At 28.2% G+C, this 24,041-nt stretch overlaps 1 long non-coding RNA gene across 1 annotated transcript in view; it reads left to right on the top strand.

Annotated features, from left to right (window-relative positions):
* LOC119677314 overlaps positions 1-23,757 on the top strand; it is a 28,101-nt gene extending 4,344 nt beyond the window's left edge. The window contains exons 2-3 of the long non-coding RNA XR_005252252.1: positions 233-499; positions 23,718-23,757. This is a non-coding gene — a long non-coding RNA (uncharacterized LOC119677314). The remainder of the gene's footprint in view (positions 1-232; positions 500-23,717) is intronic.
* The last annotated feature ends 284 nt before the right edge of the window (positions 23,758-24,041 follow it).

Below are 24,041 nucleotides of genomic sequence, written 5' to 3'. Positions count from 1 at the left end.
TATTTCTATTTTTCTTTGGCTGGTACGAAAAGCAAAAGTATCTGAAAAACGCAACAAGTTGAGTTCTTTGCTATAGAAAATTTCGCCACACTTTTGCATATTCATAATAATTTTTTAATAATGGAAATAATTTAATATTCAATTTTATTTGAATTTCTGCTATTTTATTTAATTTAGTATTTGTTTTTATTTTTTATTTATTTAAATTTGGTTTTCTTAAATCTTTTTTCAGCGTTGATTTTTATTGTCTTTAACGGTTCTTCTTTATTTTATCGAAATTTTCGCATTTTTAATTGGCGTTAACTACTTTCGACGTTTGAAGACGAGAGATAACGAAATTTTACTGCTACAGTTTTTAAAAAAATAAAAAAAATCACTTAATAAAGATTTTATGTTTATATACAACGAAAAAACAAAAGGAAAAAATACGTAAATTAATCGCGAATTTATTTACCAGCCTTGAAAGACGGATTTCTCCATTGAACTTTTATGCGAAGAGGTAAGTTCATTAGTAATTGTAAGTAGAATATTCAACATAAAATATATAAACACTTGTCTATACATCATAATTATCATTATACCAGATCCATATATAAGAAATATAGAAACGTACTTTGCCTGAGGTCGATCACATCTTAGATATAAATCTGCTAAACAAACTGTAGTAATCTATTTACTTGTTCCGACCAGCTCTATGGGGTTATTAAGTCGGTTGTTCAAAGTAGAAACCTCAAAAAGACTTTACAGTTTGTCTAGAGAGAGCCGTACAGTGATATAATAAATATACAATCGTTTCTTTCATACTCTCATTCTATCAATTTATACTATTTATCATTATTCTTATTACTACTTACCATATATACTATTTGAGAAACTAAATTATGAAGCATATCTATTAAACAATGACTTCTGTTAACGTACAGAAGAATATTAACACTACTTCTTGTTAAAATCACAGAGTTTTTGATCATTACTGGAATATTTTCGCTCCGAGTTGTCTTACTAAAATGGCTAAAAACTCAATGAGAGATACTCTGATATTCATTGAAGATATTAAATGTTTTCCGATTGGTTAGTATAGGTTCTTAGCACTATAATGCTATGCTCTCTATAGTAAAAGTTTTAAAATGAACAGAACTTCTTTTCAAAAAGGCTTCAAAAGCAAACACTCCAGTCTTCATTAAAGAAATAGAGAAGTAATTAGTAAGAAGGAATAAATAATGATGCAGTCAAATTGAAAATGGATTCTGTTTATTGCAATCTAAATGATATTCAATTTTTAAAATAACCGAGGTGCACTAATCCAATTATTTGGAAAAAGCCAACATCTGATGAAGTTAAAACTTTTACAGCTATCGTTTAAAACTTGCCAGATGTACAAAATATAATTGATTCTGTTCTGGCGTTATCCGATATTAGTCATACTTTTATTTTGGAATCGAATTTTCTGTTACTCTTCGTTTTCAAATATTTCGTTTTTCAAACAATATCCTGCCGATATCCCATATTAGTCCTGCTGTTATCGTAGAATAAGGTTTTTTGTTGGTCATGATTTTCAAATATTTCGTTTTTCAAACAATATTCTGCCGATATCCGATATTACTCTTACTGTTATCTTTTGGGTCAGGTTTTCTGTTACTCTTCGTTTTCAAATATTTGGTTTTTCAATCAATATCCTGCCGATATCCGATATTGCTCTTACTATTATATTAGAAACAGGTTTTCTGTTACTCTTCGTGTTCAAATATTTTGTTTTTCAAAGAATATCCTACCGATATCCGATACTAGTCTTACTGTTATCTTTTGGATCAGGTTTTCTGTTGGTCATAGTTTTCAAATATTTCGTTTTTCAAACAATATTCTGCCGATATCCGATATTACTCTTACTATTATATTAGAAACAGGTTTTCTGTTACTCTTCGTTTTCAAATATTTAGTTTTTCAAACAATATCCCGCTGATATCCGATATTAGTCTCACTGTTATCTTTTGGATCAGGTTTTCTGTTATTCTTCGTTTTCAAATATTTTGTTTTTCAAACAATATCCTACCGATATCCGAAACTAGTCTTACTGTTATCTTAGAAGCAGGTTTTCTGTTACTCTTCGTGTTCAAATATTTTGTTTTTCAAACAATATCCTGCCGATATCCGATATTAGTCTCACTGTTATCTTTTGGATCAGGTTTTCTGTTATTCTTCGTTTTCAAATATTTTGTTTTTCAAACAATATCCTACCGATATCCGATACTAGTCTTACTGTTATCTTAGAATAAGGTTTTCTATTACTCATAGTGTTCAAATATTTTGTTTTTCAAACAATATCCTGCCGATATCCGATATTAGTCTTACTGTTATCTTAGAAGCAGGTTTTCTGTTACTCTTCGTGTTCAAATATTTTGTTTTTCAAACAATATTCTGCCGATATCCGATATGAGAATCTGAGAGTACACCAATCCAGTGATCGTTAAGGATAGAAAATACGGGTGACCAATGATTTTTTCAGTAGTTCTGAATTCTAATTTAGTATACTAAGGTGCCAATAGATTTTTAAATTAATATTTGAGCTTCAGAGTGATTTATAACTTACTTCCCCGCTTTCTGAATTCCAGTGCTTCGTTCACTTTCATCGTCGTTTGATAATAGTATTTGGTTTTGTTTTTTTTTTTGGTTAGTTTAAAATAAAATCTGCATAAATAAATTTTCAATTGTAATTTTGTTTAAACATAAATCTTTCGTATCTTTTTTTTGGGTTTGTTTTTGTTTTGCCGATACTGAAATGCTGAAATGTAAAACAATGCATAACACAAATTTGCATATTTTATTTATTTTTGCCAGCAGCGAAACAAATGCTTTTTGAATTTTATTTTAATTTTTGTCAAATTGTCGAATTTTTTCCTGCATTTACTAAAAATAAAACGAAAACCGCTCAAATTCGTTGTGTAACGAAATCCGTTGCTGCTCGAATGCAACATCGAATTTGTAACCGAAATCTTGAATATGTGCTCAGATACTTTAATAAGGATTATAAGTATTTTCGTATGGAAACTCATTACGGATCTGGGTTTGGTGGGCGCATTTTAATTGTTGTATTTGCATGGAAACTGTAGCGCGACGTGCAAAACATTTGACACCGCGACTTAGTAGATAAATTATTTCCGAGATACAAATTTTGGTTTTATATAATTTTGTTGGCGCATAATTGTTGCTGTTGCGGTGAAAACAGCAAATCGCAGGCTTTAATAGTTATTTGTCGATATTTAGTTTGAATTATCATTTATTATTATTTTTGCATATTACATCTGAACAAATGACAAACGGAATGCATTCGATAATGTCATGAAATTATGCATTTCATACGCTTAAATGATTTATTTTGCTTAATTAAATCTATTAACATTCATTTGATTCATTTGGATTTTTATAAAAATTAAATTATATTTTTTCTTGATTCGGTTCAATTTTTGCAAAATTAATATGCATTCTTCAGTCATTTCCAAACAAATGCAAATAAAATTGCCGTTTGTAGTTTACATTTCATATGCTAAATAGTTTTAATATTATTTTTATGGTAAATTAAATTTGACTAATGAACTGTTAAATATTGCAGTTTTCATATTATTGGAAATACATAAATTTGTTGTATTTGTGATTAAAAAATTTAAAATGTTGCAATACCTTTCGTTCACAACTCTTCAAGCTGTTCAAGCTCTTCGTGTTTTATGTTGAACATAAAATTGACTAATAAATTTTTATATATTCAAATAATTAAGCAGAAATAATGTTTCTATAAATGTTATATATTAATTTAATTTTTGTAATATTTTTAGTGAATTTATTCAGTTATATACGAGTATTACCGAAGTTAATTTGCAATGAAAAGAATTAGTTTTTCGGGTTTACAGTTGAATCATTGCTTTGGCACGAGTGGATGCAGTTTTTATGATTGGCAATCTGAAGTGAAATATTGATAATCTTTGAAGTAATTAATGTAATTACTTTTATTTAGTTTTTGAAATTCAAATTTATAGTAATAAATTAAGACTTAACAGTTAACAGCTTATTTGTGAAAGAATTAATTTCAACAATAAAATAGAAAAATTATTTCTTTAATTACTAAGAGTCTTGTCTACTTCGAACGTTGACTAACTAGAATGCACGTGCCGTGGATCAAAATTAGGACGTAGTGAATCGATATATTGATGTAAAGATGAAGTTTATTTCCCAATGCATAGTTACATTTGAATATACCTATTTATTATTATTATTATTATGGATAGGCTGTGCATGCATTGCAACCTGAAAGATCTTTTGTACAGCCTTTCATCCAATTTCTAACATTCGAAGAATTTTGTCCCAATTGTGGGCCATATTTTAGCAAGGTGTTTAGGGCTCCACTTAGGGCAGACGCATAGAACGTATTCTGCTTTTCAGGAATCGTTTTCTGCTAAACCACTCTTTTTTAGATGCTGTTGCAGTCTACAATTGCCTGTTAGCAGTTGCGTGTAGAGTTTCTGTTCTGTTTAAGTTCAGAACACCTTCAGGCTTTATATGTTCAGAGATAATAAGCTGTGTTGGCTGTCACATGCGTTTTTGGGCTTTCCAGAAGTGGTTTTGAAGGTGTTATTAACACCGTAGAAGTGTTCCGGGCTCACAAAATATTTCAATATATTAAAATATATATAAATAAAGTTAAGAGAGATGTCTAGCACCCCGTACCATTAACATGATTTTTCTTGAAAGAGCGATTTTGTCTTTTTACCCATCTACTGTTGTAGATTCTAAAGTCACGAAACTATTTCTCTTCTGTTTTCGCATCTTCCTTCTATTTTGCGGCAGTACTTCGCTCAGTTGTTACCTCGAAACTGTGTTGATAACAATTTCTATTATGCTTCTACCGAAAGTAATCACTGTCATATACTATCATAAAAGTGTAAATCGCTTTCTTTACTTTCAATAGCATAGTATGTGCTAGGTAGGTATCAATCAGTGATCTTTAATGTAAGGAGGAAACTATAAAAGCAATTTAATTTACTCCACGAATCATCTATTAGTACTAGATCCTTTTAAGATAATGATGACATATCGGCTTAAAGTTCTGTCATAAGTTCTTAGATGTACGTTTTCAAAGCGTTAAAAGGTTGAGAATTTTTAGCATAAATACGATACCTGATGAAACCTTACAAAAAAAATCAAGTGTTAACAAAAATTCGATGTAAAAAAACGTAATCCTAATCTAATTGTTATAGTACAATTTTATCACATTCAGTGGTTAGCAAGCAATCCATTTTGCTCAAAGACAAACATTGAACCTTGTATGCCTAATGCTGTTTAAACTATGTTATTAAAGCAGTACAGCCAAATCAGAATATCCCTTTATAAGTCTTCTTAATTCCTTCATCTCCTTGTGGAGGTTAGGGCCTCAAGCCCTTATAAACTGTTGTCAACACATATAACGGTGACATAGCGAGATTTCCAACTAATCAATTTTAAGGAATACATTGATATTATTTATTCTTTAATATAAATAATTATTTCTCTTATTTGATTATAATAAAAGGTGTACAAAATTAAATTAATATTATTTTAATGATTTTTTTTGACTCTATTTTTATATATTCGTACTTTTAAATATTTACCGCCAATGATTTTTCCTTCAAATTTAAAAAAAAAATATATATAAAAAGTATTTAATGAAATATATAATCTAATTTTTAGTTATTATTAAAATATGTATAAATATATTTAATTATATAGTAATTATTCACTATACCTATATGTATTGGCATGAGTTGATGTTGCCGCCATTATTCTGGCTTTGCCTAGTCTTCACCTTTTTTCTTTAAATTTAGATACTTTTTAACTGTTTTCATCAGTCAAGCCAATCCTTCTTTTGTTAGTTAAAATTTTTTGTTATGCTCTTTATTTTTAAATTTAAAAATATTTTCTAATTATCGGATTTATTTAAATCAAGGCTGAACATTTAAATACAAAATACAAAATGTTATTTAAAAATATATTTATCATTTATTTTACACAAACTTCATTGCCATTTTAATAAGCAAAAACAACAAAAAAACCACTAAAAAAAACAAAAGTAATTTTAAAAAATGTCAAAGTGATTTGTTTTATCGATTTTTATTGAACTTTAAAAATAAAAAATATTCTTTTTAATTAATTTTCAATTGTGACACTTATTGGCTTATCTCACAGGGATGGTATGTTATTATAAATACAATTAAATACATCTGATGTAGGTTTACTTTTGCATTTAAAATGGGATTTATGGATAAGAATTCTTTGACCTAATATAAAAGACATATATATATGTCTTTCATTTATATATACATAATCATTAGGAAATATAAAGTTAAATATAAACAAACAAGAAGCAGACTTATAAGTAAGCAAACTATCAGAGATACAGATACAGGTAAACCGTTTCCTTATATTATGGAAAAGGGAATTTATAAACATACTACATTAAGCAGTAATTGCTATTTTTCGAACTATTTTAGATTTTCTAGAAATGACGCTCACCTACACATCCATTGTACCGGGTTCGTATCCTCTCTTTCCCACTTACAAACAAAAATTACTCTAATTGTTGAGTCAGTGGCTTTGTAAGCCCTGTTCACAAGACAAGAAATTTTATAACGTGTTTCTGTTTCTATTTTAGATTCTCTAGAAGTGACGCTCAACTACACATCTATTGTTCTAGATTCGTATCCTCTCTTTCCCACTTAATACCAAAAATTACTCTAATTATTGAGTCAGTGGCTTTGTGAGCCCTGTTCACAAGACAAGATGGTCTACAACGTGCTTCTGTTTGTATTTTAGATTTTCTAGAATTGATGCACACCTACACCTTCATTGTACTGGGTTCGTGTCCTTCCTTTTCCACTTAATACTAAAAATTACTCTAATTGTTGAGTTAGCCCTGTTCACAAGACAACATAGTCTATAACATGTTTCTGTTAAATGACGAAATGCTTTATAAAAGAATCTGACAGGCAACAAGTGAAATTTATTCTAAAACTAAAGACCTCAAGATATTGTTTACAGTATCATTACAGGATACAACACTAGTCGCTAATACATAGCCTCGGTGAGCGTCGTCACAGACACGAGAAATCAGATCTGATTGTCTTCAGGATGCGAATAACTCAGAGCATTTTAATTGTTAGAGAAAGATACTTAGACTGTTGGATTATGATGTCATCAATGTTGCGATATTCTGTTATATAGAATAAGCAAACAGAATAGTAAATATTTCAGCTTTTTAAAAGTTAATATATCTAAAAACATCTTTAGTCAAAAATATCGTCACTTAATATTAATTAATTTTAAAATCCTGCTTTTTGTTTTTATTGTCTTTTTGTTAAATATTATTTGAATGATTTTGTTTTTTTTTTCCTGATGTTTGCGAATAATTTAATATTAAATAAAAACTTACTAATTTTGCAGTTAAAACACTGCAGATAAACAATCTTTTATTATCAAATATATTTCTATATTTTAATGTTGCTATTGTGCATAAAATGACACCTTCACCTTAATGTGTTTGCAGTTTTAGTTGCGGATATTTTTTCTAAAAATTATTCACTTTAATATTTGTACATAATTTGAATACTTAGCAAAAAATACATTAATTTTTTTAATTAAAACTTGTAATTAATTTTAGCTTTCGCAATACGAAACTGCAACTCCAGTATCTAAATATTTCATGCAATTCTACAGATTACGACTATGATTTCTGCAATTCCTAAATATTTTAACGCTTCGTTGTTAATTTTTATTTTTGTTTTTGATTTGTAATAATTAATATTTTTATTACAATAATTAATAAAGATATTTTTGGCAATTTAGTTAAAATATTATTGCGAAACATAGCTACCTTCTGCTTCAGTGTATCTGAGATTCACGGTCTTTGACTTTGAGTTGTTCTGAGATTTCATAATTTTGTCAAAATTCGTTTCGTCTGTCATCATAAGCAAGTTCTTCTATTGACTAGTATTACTTATATATATTTATTTAGAAGAATGTTAGAATATAGTAAAAAAACATAGGTATTGGCTAAGAAGTTTACTCAAATAAATTTGATATCTGCCGAATTTTCTTGTTCTTGTTTTTATTTCATAATTTTTTTTTTTGTTGTTAATATTTAATATTTCATTGACATTAATTAATCAACAAGTTATGCCAATTATAGAACTTAGACCCCCAAAACATGTTGTAATTTGAATACAAAGTATTTACAAAAAAAAAAATAATAATTTTGGGTATTATGAACTATCAGCCATTATAATTAATTATTTCTACATTAATTTGTGAAGTTTTAATTAAAGCGCTTGAGTTAATTATGTAAGCATTACGCAATAATTTGCCGAAATAATTATAAAAATTAATAAAAAATAAAAAAAACTCTAGCAACTGTGTTAGAAGAACAAAAAAAACTGGATTCTTAGGTCATTATTCGTAAGAATTTTTGGAGATCTTATTGAGAAGTGTGCGTATTACGTTTCTAATATTATTGTATTTTTAATTTAAAAAGATATAAATTATATGTATTTATATGTATATATATAGACTTATGTATGTCTGTATATAAATAATATTCATATTTATAACTTTTGTTTGAAAAGGGTTTATTTGAGTTCATTGTCTTTAGTATAGTAAACCATTTGTTATATGTGATTCAGTGATCTTTATGTTAATTTTAAGTTTTGAAATAATTCATAATATAAATAAAACATCATAACAATATTACCATATAATAAAATACCTATTGCCATTTTATTTTTTAATGTAACATTAAGTTTTAACGGTTATTATTAATGATCTATATCCACACATTTCCTCTAGATATATTATTGGTATTATTTTTTTATAACAAGAAATTATTTATAGTAGTATTGTAAATATTTTCGCGTAATAATTTTAAATTATATTTGGTGTTACTTCTAGATAAGGATTCGTTGCTATATATCATAGTACGATGTCATCCTTGGGCGATATTACTTAATTTTGCTATTACTATAGCAAAACTCTGCAGTTATAGTCGTGCTATACACGATATACTTATTTAAACGTAACACTGATTTTAGTACCTATTTATACGTACTAGTTGACTATTGTAGTCAAGTGGTCAAAATTGTATATCTTTCCTGATTACGATCTGATGACATGTATTTTTATGATAGTGATAAGAAACATGTTATTCTAAACTCAAATGAACTCGATTTTTATAGCACCACATATTTAAACTGGCTTTTTATTTGCGATTAGAGACATTAATCCTTTCAAACCCTGGAGCGCTTCTTAATGTCACATAAAGTTATGTTGTCATATACACAATACTGGCTATTAGAAATATGAATTCTAATCCTTTTCGGTTTATGAAAGCTTTATTAAAGTTTTTTATACAAACCACTGGTGTGACTACTACCACTTATTGAACTATCAGCTGGTATGGTCCTTGGTACTAGGGAGATTACTTGTTAATGGCTCACTATGGAAACCTAAATGGAAAGCTTTAGGCTGCAATATAGTATTTTGTGCGGACTATATATCAATCATCATACTTGATTGTTTTAAGTAATATTTTATAAAAAATGAAAGATTTTTTTTAATGGCGTAAAAACTGTGTACTAGAAATTAATCGAAATAATTCTGAACTTCTATTGTTTGCAAATGAATACACAATATGATCTTTCACCGTTTTGAAACAGGAACGTGCTAGCAATCAGTAGTTGATCCTAATACTATGGTATCAAAATGGCCCTCAATTTTGAATAGTGCTAGCAAGATATAACCACTACAACTGATTCTAAAACTATGGTATCGAAATGACCCACCATTTCGGTTATCTACATTGAGATGTAGATGACCTACCATGAATATTTACAATCAAGTCTTCTTTCCATTTTTATTAGTTCATTTGTTGAAAATAATCTTTATTTTTAACACTATTAAATACAATTGGATGTTACCGCATTTAGTAGTAAAATTTAGTTTACTTTGAGATACTTAAATATTCTTTACGATTTTACATTTTTCATTTCTGTTAAAACGTAGAAAATTCGAGTCACAAAAATGTATGATTGTAATAACGACACATAATAAGTATAGTACCTCTTCTTATATTATAATGACCTAATAAATTGAATGCATAATGTATAACTAATCGAGTTAGTAATCGAGTCTTAATATTTAAATGTTTATACATAAATATAACGTTTAAAAGTTAGATTATGAGGTTTTTTTATACGCAATAAAAATAAGACTGATGATGACTTTATTATTATGTGGAATCTTAGACTTAATAAACATTAATTAGCAATTTTAATTAAAATTTCTGTATTTGTTACGCATCAATAATTTAACGTTTTTAATAGATAAAATTCAGAAGTCAAAAAATTACCACTTCAGAGCTCCTGCCACCTCACCTATTAGTTTGAAGCAACTCAATCTTCTGCCAAAAGAGTTCTAATAAAAAATGTGAACTTATATGTGTCACATAAAAAATGATCGTGGCATATAAGAAACTCACACTTTCATGCTAGAATGATTTTTTTATAATTTTCCATTAAATTTCTAATACATAAGAACTCAACGAATTCAATAAAAATAAAACTAGAATTTCAGTATAAAAAGATAAATATTTGCTGAGAGTTTGTTAACCTTTTAATTGTTGATGAGAAATGCGATTTTTATTTTATTATTTAATTTTATTATGATCGAATGTTAGATAATATTATACATACAAATGTATGTCTGTAAGTAAATATATAAAAAGATTTTTATATATAATATAAAAACAACAACTTTAAATTTTATTAAAATAAATCTTTGAGGCATTTCGGTCTTGTCTGGTTTTTATTTGATTTTAAAAGTTTTTTTAGTCACTTGCGGACAGCCTCACAAAAGGCAAGAAACCCCATTCACCACAATTTTTACAAAACTTAACAGAATTTAACAAGCCGCACATATAAAATGGCAGCCTATCAAAATTTTTGAGTTTGACAAATGGTTAAACAAATAGTCATTAATAATATATGTAATAAAATTTACGCATTTCAAGTACTAAAGACGTTCTGCAATAAATTACATGGAGCGCTACATTCAGTTGTTAACTTTTTGCTTAGATGGTCTGCTTGTGCTATATTATATATATTATATTATATATTCATAGTAATCTTTCCGGTAAGGTAGGTAGATGTGGAGTAATTTTGATAACTATCATAAATCGGTACTCTAATTAAGACGGATAGTTTGGAGAAGTTTTAAAGATCTAATGCATATTATATTCTACTGATCTGTGGTTACCTGACCAAGAAAAACTCCAAACAACCGTTTTGATGACTCATTAATTTAATAATTTGGTATATATTCAACTGATCTAAAGCAAGTGCACTCCAAATCTGTGTAAATAACAATATTTTTACACCAACTTCATTTAATTTCTTCAACGCATAGGCGCCGCTTCTTTAAGGGAGTAATTTAAAATCTTCAACTAAGGACCTACGACTGACTAACTGTGGCTTTTCGATAATGACCAGAATAAAATAATTGTTAAATCACAAATAAAATTAAGTTACGGTACAAATTCTCTATAACAAGAGTAGATATTGCCGTGAACCCAAGGAAGAAATAGTGCACAGTCAAATAATATATATTATAGTTCATATATACAAAATTGATACATAAGTGCGAACGCCTGTATAATAGATTAATTCCACATGGCCAATCTCATGCTTGACCTCTTTTAACCCTCATCCGCAGTTTAATAACAAATCCCTTTTCAATTTTTTCCACTTTAGAATTTATAAGTGGGTGATATATATATGAAATTGAATAGATTTAAATTGAAGAAGAAGAAATTGAATTTAAGAAATTGTAATTTACTTATAACTTATTAATTATTTCTACATATATTATTAAATCATTTAATAAACTAAATGGTCTAGCATGAAATGTAGCTTCTTCGGAATATGTTGTTTGTTTATAGTGGTTCATAGATCATATGTATGATCATGCACTTGAATTTATTGTTTTCCGCTGATGGCGCTTAAACTTTACTTAAAGTTTAACTTGGATTAGCATAAATTTAATGCCCATAAATTAAATGTTTTCAAAGATTAATTGCTATAATTATAAAAAAAAAAACAAAGACCCAGAACAAAATAAAAGTCTTTTTCATATACTTCGGTTTCTTTACATGGTACAGTACTGAGATTTATTAGAATGCATGAACGATTTATTGGTCAGTGAATTCCATAAACAAACTGCAGAGATTTTTTGACATAACTCCAAAGCACCTCCAGAAAAATCACAAAAAATTATAAGAATAAAGCACAATTTTGTTATGATAAATTCACAATATTTAAAATTTATAGTGCTGTTCGAATAGGGTTCTCAAAATTTGATAAGGTGTATTTAAAAATAAAAAGTAACAATAAATTATAAAAACTATAATCTTTAACCGAATGTAACAAAACTCACATTTGCTGCAGCGCTAGAGATGAGCACTTAATAGGGTTTGGATTAGTGAAATCATATGGAATTGAAGGCGATAAATAGTTTAGGTGCTAATGTAGATTTAGCATATGTTAATAATATTATGTTTTTTTATTAAAATGATTTTAAGATATAGTTTGATAATTTAGAGATTTTCTAATTAAAAGATATAAAAAAAGAAGCATTTTTAACATAACATTATTCCAATTTTCTTATCCTTTCCAAATAACAGGTTTCCCCAAAATCCTTCAAAAAGGCTTTTCTTTTAATGTTGTCCTCGTCATTTGACCCACATCTCTTATCCCGGTGTCCTTTCATTAGATTTCAAAACAATAAATTGTCATAGGGGAGCTAAATCTGCAGAATATGTTGAATGGGTCCTAGTGCAGTTATTAACATTTTTCTCATTGCGACTGCACACGTCTGCATCCGCACATTTTATGCATCGAATAGTACTTTCTTATACCCCAAAAGACATTTTCCCTTTACCCTTAGAAGCTTTCTTTATTTCAGATGTTTTTTTTTTGGTTGCATGAGAATTTAAAATGATAAGATATATTGTTAGAATAAAATTTTTTATTGTAATCTGGTACATAATTTCATGGTGTTTATTTTTTGAATATGATTTTCGGCATATGTACGCCACGGCTGTGAGTTACATGGTCTATTCGAACAGACCAAATTTTGACTATTTTTTGCAATAAGACGTCAATGGTTTCTTATGCTTCAAGAGTTGCTGGTTTGTCGGCATAAACCAATGACTTAACACAACCCTATAAAAGTAATGGACAGGCGTTAAATCTCACGAACAACAGGATCACTTCTGGAAATAAATTTGTTACCAAATTGATTTCGCAATATCTCGTTTGTTAAGCATGCTGTATGGCAAGTTGAGCTATTTTGTTGCAACCAAATGTAGTCGATATTAAACTAATCAGTTTTTAGAAACAAAAATTCTGTCAGCATCGCTGGCGCGATAGCGCTCGCCATTCACCGGCAGATTCTTCCAAATTTCAAAAGAAATAAAGACTGGTGTTACTGTCGGCGTCTAAGGAGCACCAAAATGGCAATTTTAATTGATCCAATGGTGATTCTTGAATGGCTTGATGATTATATTCGCTCCTTATATGGAAATTTTGTTTATTGACGTAGCCATTTTACCAGAAATGACCCTCATCCCTAAACACAATTCTTCGACGAAGTACTCTATGAACAGATCTATTTTTTAAAATCTGTATTAAAGATTCAAACCTTACTGAACAGAAATACCAACACAGTTTGACATTCTCAGCTCTCAAATCAAAGTTATCGATATTGATAGTTCTTATGCAACTAAAAAAACACTCGATATATAATGTATATTTTTTTGTTTAATATGTATATTATTTTTTAAAATGACTTCCTTTTTTTTTGAAATAAGCATAATTAAAGAGTCGTGCACTATAACCACGAATACTGATTGGAGCACAGAGTATCACTACAGTTACATAGATAAACATATATGTATATTATCTCAAATAATTTGAGCACACTAACTCAGCTATCTAATTAATTTTAGATTCCCGTAAAAATTGTAGAAAATGATAATCAAACTTTTTAAGCTATACAGGAAATAATATCTTCAAATAATTTTAACACAAAAATTTAAGTCAGTGTCAATATTTTGAACTTATCTCATCATGAAATCATCTCATCAAAAAAAAAAATAAAAAATAAAAAATCAAATAAAAATTTTATTAGGTCACACAATTATTATAGTAAACGAAAAAACGTTTAATAATTTTTGGTTCAAAATTAAAAATTATAGAAATTAAAAAATAATTTATATCTATAAACTAAATCAGATTTTCGAAGCCATTGACCGCATGAGTTTCTGCGCGTTTATATTTCAACATTTACACGATTCAATTGAGTGAACGCCTTGAACTTCCGCTTAAGAAGTTCACGCAGTTTTTGTGGTATTTTGCCTCAGATACATGTGCAAACTGTTTTCATTTAAAGTTTTAGCAAAATAATAATAATAATAACAACAACAACAATCTTAAAATTAAAAGTACCTTAAATACACAAGACAACAATGTTATAGACACATACTCTTCGTAAGCATGTAAACACTAAGTTGAAGGCATCTTTAGATACTTCACACTTCATGCACTTTGACGTAAGAAAAATAACTTAAAAACAAGAATTTTTAATATAAAATCTGAGTTTAAGTGAAAAAAGAAAAATAATAAACATAATTTTTAATTTACATACATATACGCTTTTCTGTAGATCCTTTAAGGGTTCCTATCTTCGCGCAATGGCTTCCAGATGGTATGCAGTCGGTGCGCTCGAGACTCAGCTCAGACACGCTTTGATTTATAAGCAAAATGTACTCAAGCCCCAGAAGTTCACTGCTCGCCGGTAGAAGAAAGATGGGTACAAATTGTGTGAAAATTCCTTTTTGTTCACCTTTGATGACCGCGTGTGAATTTGTCTAGCTGTCATTTTTGCCCTCCATCAAGCAATTGAAGGCTCTTTAGGCGGGAACGAAAAACATTTTGCTTTGTAGTTTAAATAATAATTTTAGTCTTCTTGCATTCTTTTTCTTCATAAGAAATGTAAATAAAATCAGAGAAATTAATTTAAATAAAATTATGCGTAAATGTTTGGAGAAGTAATATTAGTTATTCTCGAAATAGACTTGGGTATGATACTAATTAATGAGATTAGGGTCTGGAGAGCAAAATGTAATTTACTTTTAAAAACTTTGAATAATGATCAATTATCACAAATTTTGATTTTTTAATTGAGTATTTAGCATTGCAAAATACCCATCATGTTGGGCTTTGGTAGCATATAGTTTTTCGTAGTTTTAATACTATTAATCACATTGAGATACTATTATTGGAAGTGTCAATGTTGCAAGCGAAATAGGTTGAAAATAGGTTTTTACATATTATTTTTAAAGCAATATTCCATTTTAATATTCTGTTAACAATACTTCTTAAAATTGTCTTAATAATCAAAAAAAAAAAATGTTTGGCGGAGACAAGGTCTACCTCTACGCCTTATTCCTCCAACTATTGCTTCAAATATGCCGACACGCCATCTTAACCTAATCTTACTTATCTGATAATATCATGCAATCTCTAGGAAATGAGTATAGTGCCTTTTTCGGCTTTTGTTGATCTAAATGAATTAGGTTTCCTGCATTAAGAGGTGTGGAGTGGTTTCTTATATTGCTTGCTTTATTTTAACGGACTCTCTTCAGCTATAGCATACATAATCTTATAGATTACAGTCTACTCTTGTCGCTTTTACTAATAAGTAAATATGTTAAGTATGTATAAAGTATCTTAACAAATTGGAAGTTAAACAATTATTCTCAACTTATCTAAATGTCTTCTAATAATCTGTAATGCAACCGCATGATGACAATTAGTTTTAATATATATATCTTTTTGTTAAAGGTTTAATATTTATAAATAAAAAAACAATAACATAAAATTCTCGTAAGAGTCTAAGGAATTATTGAATGAAAAGGAAATCTTATTTATAATTAATGTTTGCGGCTTAAGTCTTTTGTTTTACCGGCGCATTGAACGTTACTAATAAACATTATTTTTATAGATACTGAAATTGCTTAATTATGCTAAAAGTACTAAAATTAATAAAGTGTGTCTAGAGAATTTAAATGAACATCTTATTGTTACCTTACTAATTTGTTTTTCTCTCAAGACTATAATTTGCTTAATTCTCTAGTATTTAGTATACTATTTTTCTTTGACTGGTGTACGTTTATAGACAGAGGAAAGGAATAATGTTAAGTGCACAATTAATACCTATTTTATATAACATTTCTTTCGCTTAACCCATATCGTTATGCAATATTAAGCCGCATAAAATTACTGAGCATCTGAAGTGTTCTCCATGCCACTTAAAAATATTCTAAAAATGCTTCGTTTCATTTTTAATCAACAAAGCGTGATTCCCCTGCAGCGTTAAGCTAAAGAAATTCACAATTAAAGTGCTTTCGTTCTGTAGATGGATTCTCTTCCAAAGTATCTATTGCTTAGCTTTAGCACATATCGATCGTGTTCTTGTGTATTCTTTCGGCTTTCAACACCCATCGCTGGGTTCAGTTGTTCCTGTTGAAAATTCTATGAAAATTTGTTAGGTCAAATGACTTCATTTATTCAAACGAAAATTTTTATTTTTTTAATTTTCATTCGAAAAAGAGAATTAATTTGCATATGCGAAACTATTAACAAATTTTCGTATTCGTATAAATTAATTTGTTTTGGGTTGTTGATTTTATTTAAAAGAACACATATTAACATTTTATTTAATAAAAGATATACCTACATACTAAAATAAAAAAATTCCTGGATTTTAGTTTTAGTTATAATAGGAGTGATATTTTAAATTTATTTACAAGGAATTCTAAAAATTTTAAAATAGCATTAGAGAAATCATAAAAGTCAAATAAGATAGGAAGTTAAACACCTACAACCTTTATTTGAAGTATTACTTTAAAAAATAAATACAAAAATAGAAGTGATACTAAAAAATCTAACAATGATAATAACTCAATATAAAACCAACACTTGACTTTTAGAACTATTTGATTATTTATAAAAAATCAACCCTGTTTTAAAATGACACTCATTAAGTTTGATCACATAGAAAAGTTAATCGATTATTGAAGATATTACTTTAACAGGGAATATAAATCCATTTATATTGATTTTCGCAATAGTTACCCCTGTATAGCAGGCTGATATTTTATACATAGCATTTCAAATAAATATATTTTTCCAACACATTCCCCCCAATACAAAATGAGTACTAAAACTTGTTTTAGTACTTAATATATATGAGTAAAAAATATAAAAAAGAAATTATCTTGAAGTAATTTTTGGAGGTTAAAGTGGTATCGTTTTTAGACATTAACTTGCGGAAACGCTGTTAGAAATCTGTATCAATTTATATACGAGTATATTTAATAAACTTATTTGAAAGAGTTTGAGTTATATTTTTATGTTCAGGCTATTGCTTATATATATAAACTATAACTATATATTATGTTGTATTATATACATTATATTATATTATATAACTATAACTATATATATATATACTCAAATGCCAAAAATGCAAATTGTGTAAAAAGAAACAATAAAATGAACGCGTTCTGGTAGTTTAGAAAACAGCCACTAAACAAAACTCGGCTATAGCATTTGTAAAAACAGTTTAAACGCTTTGTGGATAACTTAAAATGTTCACTAAGTTCGTTCGTGTCATGAAAATTTGTGTTATGGCACTCGTTAAAACAGCCATAATGCGTTGTGGTAATTGAGATATGCCACATTGTATTCAAGTGAAGAATTTATATTGCCAGAATAGAAATAGTGAGTACTCTTCAGATTTCAAATTTGCGCTTTTGTTCAGATTATAATTAAATTCTATTTTATAATACTGCTAGGCTTCATGTTTGCTATATATACAACATCATTCAAAAGTTTTTCACGAAACTTTTCCACTGATTCTTATTCTAATATTTATTAAGTATTTATGATTTATGAATACTTAGCTGGCAACAGCTCGGCACAAACCTAACTGATGTGGGTTAGAAAGAGTTGAGAGTTTGAGGATAGTTTCCTTAAACGTAACGCCTACAAAAATGAATCTAATGGTAACAAATCGCATGGTCATGGAGGCCAATTCACACTCCTAAAATGTCGACACATCTAGAAAGTTTCTTCTGACTGTGTTTTCAGAAAGTAACATGACCAGCAAGTGTAGTGAAATTTTCATCGATCACTAACTCCATCGATAACTTCAGTATAACTTCAATATCTCCACAAACTATTGGTCATAACAAATATATATAGCAATCAGGATTGGCGGTTTGTATCGCCCAATCGTTGTTTTTAAAAAATCTCGACGCTATACCCTATATAAATGTCGCACCATATACTTAGTAATTTTTTGCATTTGCAGTGGTCTATCGATAGTTACTTGCAGATTTTCACTATCCCAGTTTAATATATCTACTAAGCGGAAAATAAGTCCTAACATATTACTGAAATCGTCACCATTTTTGTAGTAAGTTTTCACAATTTTAACACGTTTAGCGGTTATTAAACTACATATATTGTAAATTGAAAAAATTGAACAAAATATATGATAGTCTGGATGACAGTACGTCTCTGAAAGAATGTTACCAAATCAAAAGCACGAAATTTTTACCCCTTTATTTACATATTGTAAGGTAATGAACCGTAAAGCTACACGAATTAATTTAAATAACTTTTCGAACTATTTCTTGATTTAATTAAATTAAACCAAAAAATTACAAAAAAAGTTTATAATTAAAAAATTTTCTAAATTAGAAATTACAACACAGAGAGAAACATTTTTCAATATCTCACATTTATCATGGGACAAATGGATTTGATTAGTATGAGATAATTCGATACCATATTATGTTGTAATATATATATGAATTATATGTTATATTTATGTGAGTCTCCAGAGTCTCAAATTTATTTTATTTTAATAATTTAATGCAAATTTATTGAATTTCATATTTTAATAATATTTATCGTACAATATTACCTATTGTTATGTGAATTTATTATTAAAAAATAGTTGTTATATAGTCTTATTTCAATTAATTAATTTTTTTATTTGATTTTTTTTTAATAAATTCCAGTTTTAGGCAAACACTTGTTATTTATTTAACTTTTTATTTTATAAGTAAAATTAAACTAAAAAAAGTTTCGATAATAACATTTTCTTTTAAGTACAACTTAATTTAAAACTAAAGATTATTTTATGTTTGGTAGTTATTTACTTTAAAGCTAATTTAAAGTTAATAATTTCATATTGTTTTTGCACTTTCAATTGCTTTAAAGGAGAGTAAGATCTTGTTAATATGCTCGCTTACTTACATTAAATTTAATCATTTGCAATTATGTTTGATAAAATATTTATTAAAAAATTTTTTAATAAAAAAAATTTCTATTTGTATTAAATAAATAAATTAAATAAGCAATAATTTGAAGGTCAGCATTTTTTATTATTAATTATTAAATTTTAATTTATATACTCATTATACTTAAAATATAAAAATATTATGTGCGATTAACATACCTATTATAAAATAGAAGACCTTACTAATCACTGAAATATATTGTAAATAAGATAGTTTTGTAAACTAGAATTGTTTAAATTTATTATCGATAAGATAGAAGAAAAGAAAAATATCTCAAACAAAATTAAATTTCGAAACTGTTGATTTATTTTTTTGTCGATTGGTAAACCCACAAGCAAGCCCACGAATTTCTTAACTCGAAAAATACGTCAAGGTTTTCGCGATATTGAACACCTCAGACCCTTCGAATGCTCTATTGCGAGCATTCTTTTTCAGTTTTTAAATTATATAACAGTTTGACATCTTTATGCGCATTGGTGAATCTAATCAGCAAATCAAAAAACCTTCAAATTCATATCTCAGTGCATTTGTGCTCGAATGCGGTTTAGTTTTTATGGCTTTTCAGCTATTTTGGTGTTTAGGAATTTGTTTTTCTTCATGTGTTATTATCGATCTTCAGATACTCGTAATTTTTATATTTTGTCTCGAAATTGCTCGCGTTCATGTGCTCATATGCTTATATACGACGATCATGTGCGGTGGTTATTGTGTCATTGTGCTTTGTTCCAGCAACAATTTGGCTTATCTCAAGTAGTGCTGCTGCTGTAATACACGTCGGCAACATATGGAATATGTTCCACCAACCACAAAACCAAATAATAGACAATATGTTGCAATTGTTTAATTGTTGTTGTTGTTGTTGTTGTTGTTGCAGTTGTTGTTAATTTTTATTATTGTTGCTGCTGTTAGTTAGTGGCACTAAATAAAAATTGCCGTTTATGTGTTTACAATTGTGTTGTGCATTTGTGGCACGATAATCGCTTTAAAATAATTTGGCTCAAATGTAAGTACACGTTTTCAGCTTGCCGTCATAAATATAAAATAATTTTCAATTGTTTTCTGTCAGTTGCAATTATTTTATATTATAATTAATTTGTATTTCTATTTATTTATGAAACAAAATAACAAATTGCTTCGTTTTTATGGTCATACTTAAACTTAATTGCATTTAAAATTCTTTGTCTGTTTTTATAATTACTTCAATACTCTTTTACTGCATTTATGCTTACATTAATTACTATTCTATTGACTTAGTAGCTTGTTTGCAGTTAATGGTCTTCATTAGTTATACCTCCCCATCTAACCAATTGTGGTGTAATTAGAACAGATTTTAATTTGCATACATAACAGTTATATACTATATCATATGAGTTAGAAACAGTAACTTAAAATAAACGTGACCCAGTTACAAAATTCTATTAAAATTGACTTTAAACTACTGATTACCGCCACTCGTTTAGACACAAACTTAAGCTGACGATCGTTTCATATGTCATAGATAAAATATGTAATATTAAGCTATGCAACTACTTCAAACTACTGCAATAAAGCTTTAATCATAGTTGAAGGCTATTACCCTAATAAAAAAGGGTTTTTCATGATCTCACATAACGACCGCGGTAAGTGTACTCAATGAGTGCAAAGCATCAACAATAAAAGACATACAGAGTACACTTGTTTTATTGTTGACAATTTATAATGTTATAAAGTTACTCAATTACCGACCTCATTACCTAAGGTTGTGAATATCCTTAATGATATAAGTAGAACTATAAAACAAGGAAAGCTTATAGTAGTATTTGTGTATAAAATTTGTTATATATTAGTGTTTTCTAATCCGAAATGAATTGCTGACCAGAAACATATGCAATGTACTTGGTGAAAATATCTAATAATAATTTTAAAGTCGAAAAAACAAAACGTTGAAATTGATGGACTGTTGAGAAACACTGCACAAAGGGTGTACTCATTTATGTCACGTAGCAAACCATCATAAATATAAAAGTTGATTTTTTGACTTCGAAAATGAGTCGTGATTGACAATAATAATTAATAATAAAATTTTATATATTGTAAAAAGGGTATAAATAAGAAGTACTGAATATATAAGATATAAAAGATATCGACCTATTTTAAAAACGATGTTACCCCAAATGTTAGTGCATCTGATATTTGTATAAAACTTCATGCACTATCATAAACCACCGTACAAGACTGGATATACTTACGGATACAAACTGTTGATTCTGTGAAAAGAATGAGGAGTCGGTCACACTGTTAGAAAGCTCTGCGCTAATGCACATACGAAATAGGTTCCTGGGAGTGTATATTCTTACGGAAGAGGCAACAAAACTCTGTAAAGTTAGTTTTGTATCACTTTTTTACTGACGCAACAGGGCTTAGAGGCCTACTCTAAACGCAGAAGGGTACTTAATAGACCCGACGGTTGCAGTACGACATGCCCTAACAATAATAATCAATAATAATCATGTACTATTATACTAATAACATCATTTTTGTTTTTTTTTTTGTGTACTACTCACCATTTAACAATGCCAGAAGATTGAATCTTGTCACAGTGATTCTTTCCACAGTGTGGAAAAGTTAAATAAAGAGTTTCATAATTACTTTTTCTTTTACTGTCTAAAAGATCTGTAAGTTTTTTTGCCGTATTTTATACAGTGAACCAATAAACCTAAATGGATCACTGGGATAACTTCTTATGCTTACCTAAAGTCATTCAACGGATTTCCTGCTAACCTAAGCAGATCCATGGGATTACTTTTTATGCTTATTTAAAATCTAGTAAAGTCATATACTAATATTATGTGAATGAGAGAAGGCCACCATCCTACGCCTAATATCTGAATCCTTTTATTAGTATAGTTTTTTTTTAATTAGTTGTTGCAATTTTATCAAACAAAAGAAGTTGAGCTCAAAGGATATAAACTAATTTTAAAATATAAATAATAATGTGGCTTTTGAGTATTCATTGTAATATAAAAAATTTGTATAAAAGTAATTTGTAATTTATCCTAAATTACAAATTAAGTTTCCACTGATTAAATTTAAAATAATCGCAATTGTTTTGTAATTTTTTAAGCGATTATAAAATAAAGTCATAACAAGCAAGGCAATCTCATAAACTGACAAATGATATTACAAAAAAGTTCAGAAAAAATGATAACCAGTTTATCATATTAAATTGACCTCACTTATTGACCTAAAAATTGCAAAACATTAGAGAAATCATATTTACTAACCTATGACATCTTATGACAGAAGGCGTCATTGTCTTAACGTGCTGCGGTCTACCAAATCCAAGCAGAAAAAAAAATCAAAAGTCAAATAAGATTTAAACGAATTATTGAAAAAATTGTAAATCAAAATTTTGCTTGGAATATTGTGCCCTGAACCGTTCCTACCTATGCGAAGTTGGAGTTTTGCTTTTATTTTTATTTAATTAAAAATAAGAAACAAAAAACCTAACCTCCAATGCCGTAGGTGATGTCAGTCCGTCATCTTTTCAAACTGAAACTGAAAAGCTGCCTTAACTGATCTTCGTGATCAATTTGGCCACGGCATGAAATATGCCCGCTGTCTGTCCGCATATTGCCTGCGTCTCTGCTTAGTTAATGCCAAGTAGTAAATCCATAGATTGTTTGATTTAAAATAAAAAAGTATTGTTTAGTTTTATTTTAATGAATTTAGGAGGGGAAGATTTCTTGCTAATACCATAATAAAAACTGGTGTAACTGCTGTGCAAGTTGTCTGTCTGTTTGTCTGCCTGACTGCCTTTCAGCTAGAAATTGTCGATTTGCCTTTGGAGTGATCGTTGCCGATCATGATCAGAGTTTAAACTGTCATCATATTCCACGGTTTCAATACTTTTTCGTTTCATTTTTAGTATTGTAGTTTGTCTTTTCTATTTTTCAATAAAATTTCTGGGGGTTTCTTTGATGAAAAATTGATTGAGGGCGCATTTATATTTGTTGGAGTTTTGTTTAACATTCGTTCCAATTGTGGTCGAAGAGCAAAAAGTGTTTTGGTCAATTGATTTGTGACCGACTTTGTTAGCAGTTGCTGCACTTTGTGAGTCCTGGTTAGATACAGTTTAACTATATTGAATTTAAGCGAATATTACTTGTACTATAAAAAATATAAATTATTTTTAAATCATATATTTAACTAATTTTTTAATTGTTTCTATTTTTAGATATAATTCAGCCTAAAACCACATTCAGCCTAAAATATATGTAAGTAAATTGAAATAAAGTTAGGAATTATAATAAGTACATATTTGCTTAATATGACAATCTTAATTTTTTCTTCATACTATAATGTTAGAATTTGAATTATATGTTTAGCATTTTTTCTGCATGAAAATAAACTGTGATTGAGTGAATATTAATTTGTATTCAATTTATTATCGATGAAGTGGACAATATGTTGTTATAACAATAAAAAATAAGTTATAAGACTACAATTGGTCTGCAGTTGATTACGAAATTTGCTTCCCAAACCTCCTAAACCTTTAACA

The sequence above is a fragment of the Teleopsis dalmanni genome, chromosome 2, assembly GCF_002237135.1.
Source record: "Teleopsis dalmanni isolate 2A chromosome 2, ASM223713v2, whole genome shotgun sequence".
In the NCBI taxonomy this organism is placed as follows: Eukaryota; Metazoa; Arthropoda; class Insecta; order Diptera; family Diopsidae; genus Teleopsis; species Teleopsis dalmanni.
The sequence above is the reverse complement of the archived record's forward strand: the minus strand, read 5'-3'. Positions and strand labels throughout refer to the sequence as shown.